Below are 13,336 nucleotides of genomic sequence, written 5' to 3' on the forward strand. Positions count from 1 at the left end.
GGGAAGGTCCAGGTTGAACATTAGGAAAAACTTTTTCCCTAGGAGGGTGGTGAAGCATTGGAATGGTCTACCCAGGGACGTTGTGGAGTCTGCATCCCTTGGAGGTGTTTATGTCTCGGCTCGACAAAGCTCTGGCAGGGCTGATGTGATGGGTTTGGTCCTGCTTAGAGCAGGGGGCTGGACTCGATGGCTTTTTTTTAGGTCTCTTCCAGGTCTATGGTTCTATGAACAGTGAGTATGCAAATTTAACACTTGCTAAAAGAGAGAAGGGTGGTTTTTGGTCTTTTTTGATTTTTTTTTGCCAGTTTAAAAGGGTGGCATATGTTTGAAAGTTCTCTGTTCTCTTTGCACATATGTTGCTGAGAATTTGTGTAACCTAACGTCAGTGTTTAGTGGGGGCAGGGACTCTCCTGGGAGGAAGGCTAGTCTTGTTTGATAAGGGACTTGAGAGCCAGACTGACTGGGTTCTGTTCCTGACTCTTCCACTGACTTGCTGCAAACTTGGTAACATCATTTAAATTATCTTCTTTTATATATATATTTAAAAATTCAGCCTTGTCTGTACAGGCAAAACTCCTCTTAAAGTAAATGACTTGACTTGGTTTCCCTGGGTGTTGTACAATTTCATGTTTCTGAAGTGTTGTGCGATTCTTGGATCATAGGTACTCTAAATATAGCCGTACTCATTATAGCTCACCACTGAAGCCAACGCGTCTAATTTGCTCAGACTGTGCTAACTTAATTCCATGTGTTAGTGAGACTGCTGGATTTGTTATTTTCTGAAATTAGTGGCTGACAACATTGAAACACTCAAAATAACTTCGTAGCTGCATCTCTGAGTTTGTAAGAAGGGAAGATAATCTATTCTCTGTTGTCTAAACCAGAAGTCTTCATTTTCTATGTGCTCCCAACCTTATTAGAACAAGAAAACTGTCAGATTTCTCAATGAAATTTATTTTTGTAGGGTGAATGTCTACTCATCTATACTCTAGTGTTACTTTTTACTAGAGAACTTCAGTTTTTAAAAAAGGTGTGTTCTGCTATTAAAGGCTTCACAACCATTTTCTTTCATCAACAACTTTGTTAGACTGGTCATGTGAACCAGATGTCTGATCAGCACCTCCCAAAACAGATTCTGTTTTCCGAGTTGGAGAAAGAACAGGGGATTTTTGGTGGCCAGAGGAAGCAATTTAAGGACATGCTTAAGGCACACACAGAAAAGTGCTGCATTGGTGTGGACACTTGGGAGAACCTTGCCCAGGACAACCCCCAGTGGAGGGTGGTAATCCATGAGGGGGTGGTGCAACTTGTGACGTACTGCCGCCGTGCATATGAGGCGAGATGGAAAAGGAAAAAAGAGTGGCAAAAACTGCTCTGTCGTTCCAACAGCTACCAACAGCGGCCTCTTGTGTGATAAAACCTGCAGCTCCAGAGTTGGGCTGGTCAGCCATCAATGGACTCACAAATATGAGGGTGGCCTGAAGACATCCTACGCATTAGGAAGTGACCATGAAGACTCCAAATTCTCTCCATGTTAAACCTACTGTTCACCACAAACTTTATCCCATATAAGGATCAGACTAAGGTTACTAGAGAGACTCTCCCCCATGTGGCAGAACACCTTTCTCAACAGAGTCAGTTGACAAAAAACCTGTATGGACGCACCGGGGGGGGGGGCTCTCTGTCGACACACAGGGCTTCCGGGTCACTAGACATCCCAGTCTGCTGTGCTTCTGGTTGGCCATTCTCTCTAGAGGGTGGCTGGGCTGTCTGTCTACTCTCTGTCAACAGAGTGGATCGACAGACAGATCCACTTTCATGTGCGGATGTGATCTGTCTACATAAGTTTTGTTGGAAGGTATCTTCCAACAGTAAGTTCTGTCAACGGATCACTCTAATGAAGACATAGCCCTAAAAAGTTGCTTACCTTCAATGGAAAATGAGTACAGTAGGGTCTTAAGATTCACAAATTTAATATTTGCGAATTCAATTATTTGCAAGCAGCTGCTTTCCTAGGGCCCCAAGCAGGAGCGCTGCCTGCAGCCAGTTCCTGTGGCGCGCCAGACAAAAGCACCAGCAGCCACTGCTTCCTAGGGCTCCGGGGCAGGCTGCCTTATTCATAACAAAAAGCAGTCAAGTAGCACTTTAAAGGCTAGCAAAATAATTTGTTAGGTGAGCTGTCGTGGGACAGACCCACTTCTTCAGACCATAGCCAGACCAGAACAGAAGTGCTCTGGTTCTGGTCGGGCTATGGTCTGAAGAAGTGGGTCTGTCCCATGAAAGCTCACCTTATAAATTATTTTGCTAGTCTTTAAAGTGCTATTTGACTGCTTTTTGTTTTGGTAGTGTATAGACTAGCATGGCTTCCTTTCTGCCTTATTCATGAAATTCAACATTCATGAGAGTTCTCAACATGGAACCCTTGCGAATGTTGAGACCCTACTGTACATTTTTCAAGGCAAAATATCCATGGAGTCATTGTAGAGTTTGGACAATACTCTCAAAAAAATTCTGCTTTCATGTAAATAATGATCACACTTCTGATTCAGAAGGAAGATGTTTACTATATAGTAGAATGTCACTTCAGCCCATGCTACTTTTCAGAACATTATCATTAACCAGTTAATCAGAAGGTTTTAGTTTCTCTTGACCAAGTGCTTAACTGAAGTGCAGTGCTGAAACTTACTTGATATAAGCTTCAGTGTGAAATATTTCTATTTTTGAGAAATCAACAAAGAAAACTTCTTAAAAAGCATTAGGCTTACTCTTGAAGCCAGGAAGTACATTTCCTGATTGCATAGCAGACATTTAGAAAAACAAAAACCTCACAAACATTTTTTACACTTTGTAGTTGCATGAATCATTCAAAACCATTAGTGGGTAAATGACAGGCTCTTTGGAACGCCAAAAAAAGAAAAAAACTAAACAATTTTCTCAAAATAGGCATTTAATTAAGGAGACATTTAAATAAGTTGTTAGACTTCAGGTAGCTGTAAAAATTTAAAATCTATTGTTACCATATAATATCCCTCTTTTGACCTCTCTTAATGGAAGCCACAATTAAAAAGATTTAATTTAATTTATATTTTCCCACCCTGGAACAGAATTAATTTTGTTTTTCAATTCATTTATTTGATAAATTGTTCAAAGACATTCAAATAGTTATTTGTGTCCTCCATTTTATGTCTTAATTAATCTGAAAGCAATATTTTTGGCAAAATGGTTGGGGAAAAAAGATTATTCTCGAAATCCCATAAGAAACTCTATGTTAACCTTTCTAAATATGTGATTATTGTGAATGATTCTGAAATACAATTATAACCTACTCACCCGCAGTCCTCTTGTCAGGTCAGGATATATTTGCAAACAACCTGCATAAAGTTTTGTCCAAAGTAAATTAAAAGAAAAAATGTTGTACAACTTAATGCTGAGACAAGCAAGTCAAGTTGAGTAGTAGGTATAAAGAATGTAAAGAGCAAGAGTGGAAGTTTGAACTTTGACTGTGGTGTATGTGTCTACAAGGAAGAAATTCTGTCAAAGACTCAATTTCAGAAGTTAATGAAACCTAGAACACAAATATTGGAAGTCTTAAAATTGATCTTTGCAAAATTTCTTCTGACGAACCAAAACTCCGCCTCTTATAATAACTCCAATCACTGCAATAGATGGCTAACTGCTTGGGGCTAAATTCTTGGTCATGTGCTAAAGTCACTCTGAGTTGCTGGAGTGTGGAGAGATAAGGATATGGAAGACTAGATAATTTATTGAGATGTGGGCACAAGGATCATACCCTTACATAGCGGACCAAGGCAGAGAGGTTCAGGCTCAAAGCTAGGTAATAAGGCTGCCCCAATCAATACAAACTAGTGTGCAGGTGCCAAAAGTGAATAGCAGCTTGAACACTACATAAGGGGGTCTCACATATTCTTTTGAATTCCAAATCAATCTATGACTTGGGATCACCACATTTAAACATGCGAGTTCCACAGTTCTTGGACATTAGGAATTTTATGCATTGTTTGGCATCTGCACTAGTTCTTCACCTGTTTTGGGTCTCACATTGTCACACAGTGAGACTTTAGGGTGGTCCAGTGTTTGTTTTTTGACTGGAACAAGGGTTCAAAGGAGACCCTGATGGCTCCAGTTGGCCATGCAATGGGATTGCGGCTAAGGCAGGTTCCCCACCTGCCCTGGGTCTACAGGGCTCCTGGAATCAGCCATCAGTTCCCTGCAGCCTCTGCATTCCTGTTGCCCTTGCATCTGCCGACAATGGGAACTGCCTCCAAAGGGAGTTGTGGAGTGAAGACTGCAGGCGAGAGCAGGATGCAGAGTCTCCCTGCACCTAGGGGCCCATAAAGACCTGGTGGTTCCTTCCTGGTAGCCACAGTAAGTACTGCTGGGACCCTGCACCCCAATCTTCTGCCTCAGCCCACACCTCCCTCCCACACCTTGAGCGTCTCATTTCTGCCCCCCACAAAGCCTGCACCCCCCAGCTGGAGACCTCACTCCCCTGCACCCCAATCTTCTGCCTCAGCCCAGACCTCCCTCCCACACCTTGAGCGTCTCATTTCTGCCCCCCACAAAGCCTGCACCCCCAGCTGGAGACCTTACTCCCCTGCACCCCCAATCTCCTGCCCCACCCCAGAGCCCTCTCCTGCACTCTGAATACCTCACCCCTGCCACAGTGTGGAGCCCATCGTGCACCACAAACACCTCACTCCTGGCCCCACCCCAGAGCTCGTGCCCCAAGCTGGAGCCGTTATCCTCAGCTAGCGATTTCCCCTTCTCACTTCAACCAAGTTCAGGTAGCTGTGTTGTGGGAGGAGTGAGCAACTGGGGAGAGAATGGAGTGAGTGGAGGAGGAGCCTTGGAGAATGGGTGGTACAGGGATGGGGCTTTGGGGAAGGGCTGGGGCAAAGGAGTTCAGTTTTTGCTTTTAGGAATTTGGCAACCCTAAGTGACATACCTATTATTTGAAGCAAATTTGGAAGGCATTGGGCCGAACAATATTTTTAAGCAGAAGGCTTATGAAGAAGAGAATCTTTGAAGATAATAATAATAATGGAGTAGCTCCCTAACAAGGACTATGCATAAAATACGGCATAAACCAAACAGAACACTGTAAAAAGGAACAGAATACCTACTTCAGATATAGTGACAGAGAGATAGCCATTTTAGTCTGTATTCTACCAAAACAAAAAAAACAGTCTTGTATCACTTTAACAAACCAATTTATTAGGTGATGACATTTCGTGGGACAGACACACTTCTTCAGATGCACTTACCACAACGGACTCACTATATAAAGCACAGAGATCCAAAAATTGTTACCAAGGATGACAACTCAGAAAAATTGTTATCAAGGTTGGCAAGTCAGAAGAACAGAGGGATGGCAGAGGTGGGGTGGGGACGTTAGATAACGTATCAAAGTATATAAAAGAGTCCCTATAATGGGTCAGGTAATTGCTGTCCCTGTTCAAACCACGTGTTAAGTGTTGAATTTGAATATGAATGTTAGTTCTGAGCATTCCCTCTGTAGATGGTTATTAGAGCCCCTTTTCAGTAAAACACAACCTCTAAGCTCTTTAACAGACTGGCCCACTCTCTTAAAGTGCTGGCTGACAGATTTGTGTATTTGGAGTTTTTTGATGTCTGTTCTATGTCCATTTTCTCTTTGTCAAAGAGTGTTTGCAGTCTGTCCTATACGCATGGTGTGTAGGCATTGTTGGCACATATATTGGCTGCTTTTTTGTTTTTATTTCAGATATGTCTGCATGGCTAGATCTGAGCCAGTTCTGTTGGATGTCTCTGTGCTTTTTTAAACATATAATCTTATCTTCGGAGGAGCTGCCTGCATTTTCTTGTATTGAGGCATTAAAATGTCCAATTTAGATAACAAATGGCTGAGCCATAAAAAGCTGGATGGACCAGCTGCATCCATGAAAATAGAACATGAGTCATTGGCACTGTAACGTCACCCAGCTCGGGGGTGGGATTTTGGCATCGGAGTAATGATAGGGTCATGTGCTCTGGAGACTGTTTTTCGTTCCTGCCACATGAGTGGGGTTCATTAGATCACCTCCCTATCCCAGAAGTGGTGATGTGGAGGTTGGTAGGGACATTGACCACTGCTTCTTGGCTAGTCACAGGAGACTTGACTTTGGAAGTGTCTCCCGTGGGAAAGCAGGGCAAAGGGCAGAGAGTCCCAGAGACAAGTGCTGACACGTCTTCCCAGGTTGGCACAAATTGTCGCCTTAGCCATCATCAGGCTAAGGTGAGGGTGTGAGGCAGTATCTACATGAGTCCACATCCTCTTTAACAGAGGACTGGCCAAGGAGAGCTCCAAATTTGGGTAGAACTCCAAAATTACTCTCCTAACACTCTTCTTTGAAAAGGGTCAGAGCTGTGAAGAGACCGGGTTTGCTGAAGTATCAGGGGGTAGCCTTGTTAGTCTAGGACTTCTTTTTGCAGATACAGACTAATGATTTATCGGATCACAACCTATCATGGCAAAACCCACTGTCAGATTCATCTGATGAAGTGGTTCTTTACCCACAAAAATAAATCTGTTACTTTAAACGGTGCTACAGGATTTGTCGTTGGTTTTGCACGTTTGCAAAAAGGAGGCGGAATGCTTGCCTGAGCACTTATTTGACATTCCAGAATCAAAGAAAGGACATTAATCTGTGCCTGTGAAGAGCACAGATTATGAGGAAATTTGGGAAAACTTGCAGTGAAAGAGGCTGGTGGACTTGCTTGAAGTGCAGGCTTAACAGTGATTTAGTGAAAGACCTTTTTGAGTTTTTCCGTGTTTAAAAGTCAGAGGAGCACAGGTCCCAGCTAAAATGAAAACCGAGTCAGGTTTTGGAGCATGTAAGGTACCAGCAATACTTGTGGCCACTGTGCTTTTCACAAGGTGTTAATTTCTCAGAATATTCTACACATTTAAGTTAGCCAGTGTGATCGACCACAGCTCACAACAGACTACAGTAGCCTTGTCCTACTGGGGACTGAGTATGTGGGTGGGTGCAAGCTTGCCCACAGCTACAAGATCACCTCTACAAGCAGGAGATCTACTACCAGCACCGATTGCTCTCAAGCCATACCCCTCTGTGGGCTCCGTGGCCAACAGGGGTAGGAAGGTGGGAATCAAGTCCCTGGTATGGGACAAAAGTGGGGTGGTGGAGAGCGAACAGCCCCAGATGTGAAACAAAAAAGGAGAGGGTGAAACAAAAAACACCTCCCAGGGGTCTGCAGTCCCAGGGGTGGTCACAACAGGATAAGGAGGGGGGGTGGGGAAAAGTAGGGACAAAGGGGGCAGGAACAGGGAGTGTATCAGGAGCGGGAGGCGGTTCAGAGAGCAGGGAACAGGAGGAAAATCGGGGCTAGAGGGAATCAGGGTGAGGAGCAGGACGTGCTGGGGACAAGGGTGGGGTTGGGGCAGAGGATGGGGCCGGGGGGCGGATCAGGAGCCTATGTGACAGGGGCCAGGAATAGACACCCCTTCACAGGGCAGGGAGGTGGTAGGATGGGCGCTGGAATGTACTTGTGCCAGCATCAGGCTCCAGCACTGCACGGAGTGCAGCTCTGGAGGCCTTGGTGCTGGGAGTGTCTGGGAACATCGGGAGCTTTGGCCCACTTGAGCCATCCAGGGGCTCTATAGCCACACACATCTCACCACTCCCAACTGGGCAGGCAGTCGCAGCCTGGGATGACTAGAGGTGAAAGGGTCAGAGGAAACCAGAGAAAAAGGAGACAGAAGGGGTGACTAGGTCCAAACTTCATGCCCGTAGCCCTCCAGGAGCCAGGCAATCCACAACTGAGGCAGTCAGGGTTGGGCCCAGAGCTTCAGCTTCCTGGGAGAGGAAGGCAAGGTCAGTGCCTGCCCCTTTTGGGTTCCCCCAGCAATGGCTGGGGCAACGGCCCCCTCCAAAAGTGGGGTGAGCATGAGGTTGGAGGGGTCACTCACTGGGCTGAGATTCTGAGGTGGAGGGGATGGCACCCTCCACTACCACTGTGACACTATTGGTCAGCAGCTGGAGGTCCAGCAGGAGGGGAGGGGTCAGGAGTGCTACTGCCCCTTGGGATCTTGCACAGCACATCCTCCCTGTCGTCAGACAGTGTGACGTGCAGAGCCCACAAACCCCACTTTTTGCGCCTCTATGGTCAGTGCCTTTATGTTGCTTAGGGACTGAGGCTTGTCAAGGAGTGTCCTGAGCTGCAGGCTAATCAAGCGCCTGCAGCTAATCAAGCGCCTGCAGCCAATTAAGGGCCGTGGGACCCTTTAAAAGGCTTCCATCAGGGAAGGAGGGGGAAGGAGAAAGGGGATGAATAAGGAAAGGTCTAGCGCCTGCTAGAGGAAAGGTTTGCTGAAGAAACTAGGGGAAGTGGCCCAGGAAGTGGCCTCTTGGCTGCTGCATTTTGGGCTGAGGGAGACAACCCTTCCAGCGGCAACTATATAGGGTCTGTGGGCCACAAAGAATGCGAGGGGACTGGCGTTCCCCCGCTCAGACTGAACCACACTCTCCAGGACAGCTCAGAATGACAGGAGAAGACCCAACGCCCGACTGGGGGCTTCCCCTGCCCCCGTTTATGACTGTGCCAATGACGCAAATGCCTCAACAGGCTGTGCCCCACTCCGAGAAACCAGGAGGCCAAGTAAATGGGATGTAGTGAGCCTCTGAGGCATTTTTTTTAACTGTCACGAAGAGCAGGACCCACGAGGAATTGCTTGGGACTTTCTCAGGCCAGTTTACCTTTTTAGCAGGCATGGTGCAAAAGTTAAAAAGTAGACTAATTTACCAAAGACCTATTACAATTTTATTGGAATATTTATGTGTTTAGCTGACTATGTATAATATATACACAAGGTCACCACAGGAATCGGAAGCTGCTGTAGTGTTTGCTACATATGAATAAATACAGGTATTGTTACTTGTTTTGGGGCCAAGATTGGAGGTACTGGATAGATATAACTTTGCCACGGACAGATTAGCCTTTCTCCCACTTTTAGGTTTAGCTGAGTTTCCTGTCAAGATAAGGCAGATGTACAGGTCATCTGCCCATAAAATTTCCTGAGTATCCGAGGAAGATAACTGCTTGCCAGTAGGTCACTCTGTTAATAGCCTGGTTGCCTGCCAGAGATATAATGGCTCTTAAAAATGTTTTTCCCAGACTTTGTCCATACCAGTCACCACAATTTCAGACAACAGCCTGATTGATGCAGGAAGAAAGAGAGAGGAAGCCATGTGGTTCAGAAACTGACTGATTGATTGCAGCAGCTTTGAAAGCATATGCTAGCTGGGTGCCCACATGTATTCTAGCTAGCTTTGCACTATGGAATGTGTCATGAAACCCATCTCATTACAAGCTCTGCTCTAAAAGACCCTACCTAGAGATCATAACATGAAATATTATAATGTGAAATATCCTCGTGAACAGGGATTGCTGGGAAGAAATGGGATACACCTAACAAAGAGGGTAGAGAACATCTTTGAGGGCAGGTTTGCAAACCTAGTGAGGAGGGCTTTAAGCTAGGTTTGTCAGGGGAAGGTGACACAAGCCCTGAGGTAAGTGGGGAAGGAGGAGGGAACAATCAAGTGGCTTTCCTGGGTGAAGAGGAGAAAGTGGGCCAATCAGCCCCTTCTCTAAGCTGTTTGTGCCAGAAGCCTAGGGAACAAACAGGAAGAATTAGAGGACCTGGCACAGTCAAACAAGTATGAGGTGGTTGGAATAATGGAGACTGGGGGGGGACAAGTCGCATAACTGGAGCATGGTCGTGGATGGTTATAAACTGTTCAGGAAGGACCGACAGGAGAAAAGGAGGAGTTGCACTCTATGTGAGGGAGCAGTATGATTGCTCCAGTATAAGGAAGGAGAAAATCCAATTGAGTGTCTTTGGGTAAAGCTTAGAGCTCGAAGTAACAGAAGCGATGTTGTAGTTGGTGTCTGCTGTACACCGCCAGATCAAGGACGATGAGATATATGAGGCTTCCTTTAGGCAGCTAAGTGAATCTTTCAAGTCACAGGCCCTGGTTCTCATAGGAGACATTAATCATACAGACATTTGTTGGGAGACCAATACAGCAGCACACAGACAATCCAGGAAGTTTTTGAAGAATGTTGGGGGATACCTTCTTGGTGTAAGTGCTCAAAGAACCAACCAGGGGACATGCGCAACTTGACCTGCTTCTCATAAACAGGCATGAATTAGTAGGAGAAATAGAAGTGGGTGGAAGTGACCAAGAGATTGTAGATTTCAGGATCCAGACAAAAGAAGGAGGGTGAGCAGTAACATAGAGACTCTTGATTTCAAAAGAGCAGACTTCGACTCCCTGAGAGAACTGATGAGCAGGATCCCTTGGGAAAAAGAGATGAAGTGGAAAGAGTGCAAGAGAACGGGCCTTACCGAAAGAAGCCTTACCGAAGGCACAGAAACAAACTATCCCACTGCATAGTAAGAAATGCAAACATGTTAGGCAACCAGCTTGGCTTAACAGGACAATCCTTAGTCAGCTTAAACTCAAAAAGGAAGCATACTAGAAATGGAAATGTGGACAGTTGACTAAGGAGAAGTAAAAACATACGGCTGGAGGAATGCCGGGCAGTAATCAGGAAAGCAAAAGCAGAATTGTAACTGCAGCTGGCAAGACTAATTAGAAGCATTTCTACAGTCATGTTAACAATAAACCGGTTAGAAGACAAAGTGCGGGGCTATTACTGCATGAGGGAAGTAACCGACTGACAAGATGATGTAGGAAAAGCTGACGTACTCAATGCTTTTTTTTGCCCAGTCTTCATGGACAAAGTCAACTTCCAAATGACGGTCCTAGACAATGCAGTCTTGGAAGGTGGAGGTCAGCCATCTGGGGGCGGGGGGAAGGACCAAGTTCTATCTAGAAAAACTAAATGTACACAAATCCATAGGTCTGGATTTAATGCACCCCCAGGGTACTGAGGGAAATGGCAGATGTCATTGCTGAACCTTTGGCCATTCTCTTGGAAGACGCTTCAAGATCGTAGCACCCATCTTTTAAAGAAGGAAAGAAGGCCAATCCAGGCAACTATGCGCCGGTCAGCCTTACCTCAATCCCTGAGAAAAATGGTACTGGGAATCCTCTAGGACTCCATATTGGAGCACTTGGAAGAGGGAAAAGTGATCAAAAGTAACCAACACTGATTCACTGGGGTGGAGTCCTGCCTGACCAATCTGATTAGCTTCTAACATGAGGTAATAGGCTCTGTGGACATGGGGAAGTTAATGGATGTGATATACCTTGACTTCAGCAAAGCTTTTGATGCTGTCTCCCACGTTTTTTCCATAAGTTAAGGAAATATGGATTGCATCCTTGGACTATAAGATGGATAGAAAGATGGCTTGACCGTTGGGCCCAATGGGTAGTGATCAAAGACTCAATATCAGGATGGTAGTCAGTAACAGAGAGGAAGCCGTGCTCATCTATACACTATCAAAACAAAAAAGCAGTCAAGTAGCACTTTAAAGACTAGCAAAATAGTTTATTAGGTGAGCTTTCTTGAGCCAGACCCACTTATTCAGAACATAGCCAGACCAGAACAGACTCAATATTTAAGGCACAGAGACGCAAGAACAGTAAGCAAGGAGGACAAATCAGAGAGTGGAGAGGTGGCGCGGGGGGGGCGGGGGGGTGTCAAGAATTAGATTGAGCCACGTATGCAGATGAGCCCCTATAGTGACTCAGAAAGTTCCCATCACGATTTAAACCATGTATTAATGCGCCGAATTTGAATATAAAAAGCCAGATCGGCTGCTTCTCTTTCCAGAACGGTACGATAATTCTTCTTCAGTAACACACATACCTTTAGGTCTTTAACAGGCCTTTTCTCTCCTATAGACAACCTCCCAAACCTATGAGGATTCTCACCCCCCAACCACAGTCTATACAGCAGGAACACCACTCCTGCAACAAAGCCCACAGCCAGCTTTGTGCACCTATCTTTTCTGGAGATACCATTACTGGACCCAACCAGGTTATTCACAGAATCACGGGCACATTCTCATGTTCCTCAATCTAGCATCATATATGCCATCAGCTATGTCTACACTAGCCGAAAACTTCAAAATGGCCATGTAAATTTTGAAGTTTACTAATGAAACGCTGAAATACATATTCAGTGCCTCATTAGCATGCAGGAAACCATGGTACTTCGACCTTGATGTGGCTTACTGCCGCACGGCTCGCCCAGACCGGGCTCCTTTTCCTGACTGCTCATAGGATTAAGGGGACTTCGAAGTAGGTGGGGTGCTTTCGAAAAGGAGACCTATCTGGATGACCCGTGTCAATTTCGAAGTGCCGCGGCTGCCCCCATTGTAATGAGGCGCTGACTATGTATTTCAGCACTTCATTGGTAAACTTCGAAACGGCCATTTGCATGGTCATGTGAAAGTTTTTGTCTAGTGTAGATATGGCCATCATGTGCCGACTATAATCAGATGCTTTGTATATTGGACAGAGCTCAAACTCCCTTAGACAAAGGGTTATTGGGCACAAAATATATAATCACTCCTGAGCCACCAATCTGTTCATGAGCATTTTAATGGAGTGGGCAGGTCTGTTAATGAATTAAGAGTTTGCGTGTTACTTAGGAAGAATTTTCACAATACTCTTGAACGAGAGGCTGCCAAACAGTCTTTTATATTCAAATTCGACACATGAACACATGGTTTCAATTGGGATGGGAGTGTTCTGATTCGCTATAGCGGCTCGTTTGCACACATGGATTAACCTAATTCTTGACTCCCGGCCCCCTCCTTCTGCCCCTCTACTTTCTGATTTGCGCACCTTGATCTTTTTTTTTTCCTGATTTGTCCACCTTGGTTACCCTTTTTGGGTTCTCTGTGTTTTTCTTTGGGCAAAATATAGCCACCCTAAAAATGGCCTGCAACATTTTTGTTACTAGTGAGATTCAATCTCTTTGTCACCAGAAGTAAACACTGCAAAGCAGGTTATTACCTTTCTTTGAAATAAGTCAAAGCATTCCTGTGGGAAGAGACTTCCAATAATTTAGGGACCAAATACTGTAATTGTACATCCTCCGTAATCAGTTTAAGTTGGCGTCAGTTTCAGCTTTCACTTTTTTAGTGACAATATTATGCACTTCATTCCTGAAAGTCAGGAGGTAGTAGGAAATTCATGACAGTTATAGAAACAGTTGCTTCCTATGCCATACATTCCTGGATTAATCCCTAGCGTCATAGAAAGGACTAATGACATTTATAAATGGAACAAAAATTAAGCTTAAAGAAAGTTGATCACAATTTAGCGTAGGCCAGGTCTACATTAGGGTAATTTTTTTT

This window comes from Carettochelys insculpta, chromosome 11 (assembly GCF_033958435.1).
Source record: "Carettochelys insculpta isolate YL-2023 chromosome 11, ASM3395843v1, whole genome shotgun sequence".
NCBI classification, from domain to species: domain Eukaryota; kingdom Metazoa; phylum Chordata; order Testudines; family Carettochelyidae; genus Carettochelys; species Carettochelys insculpta.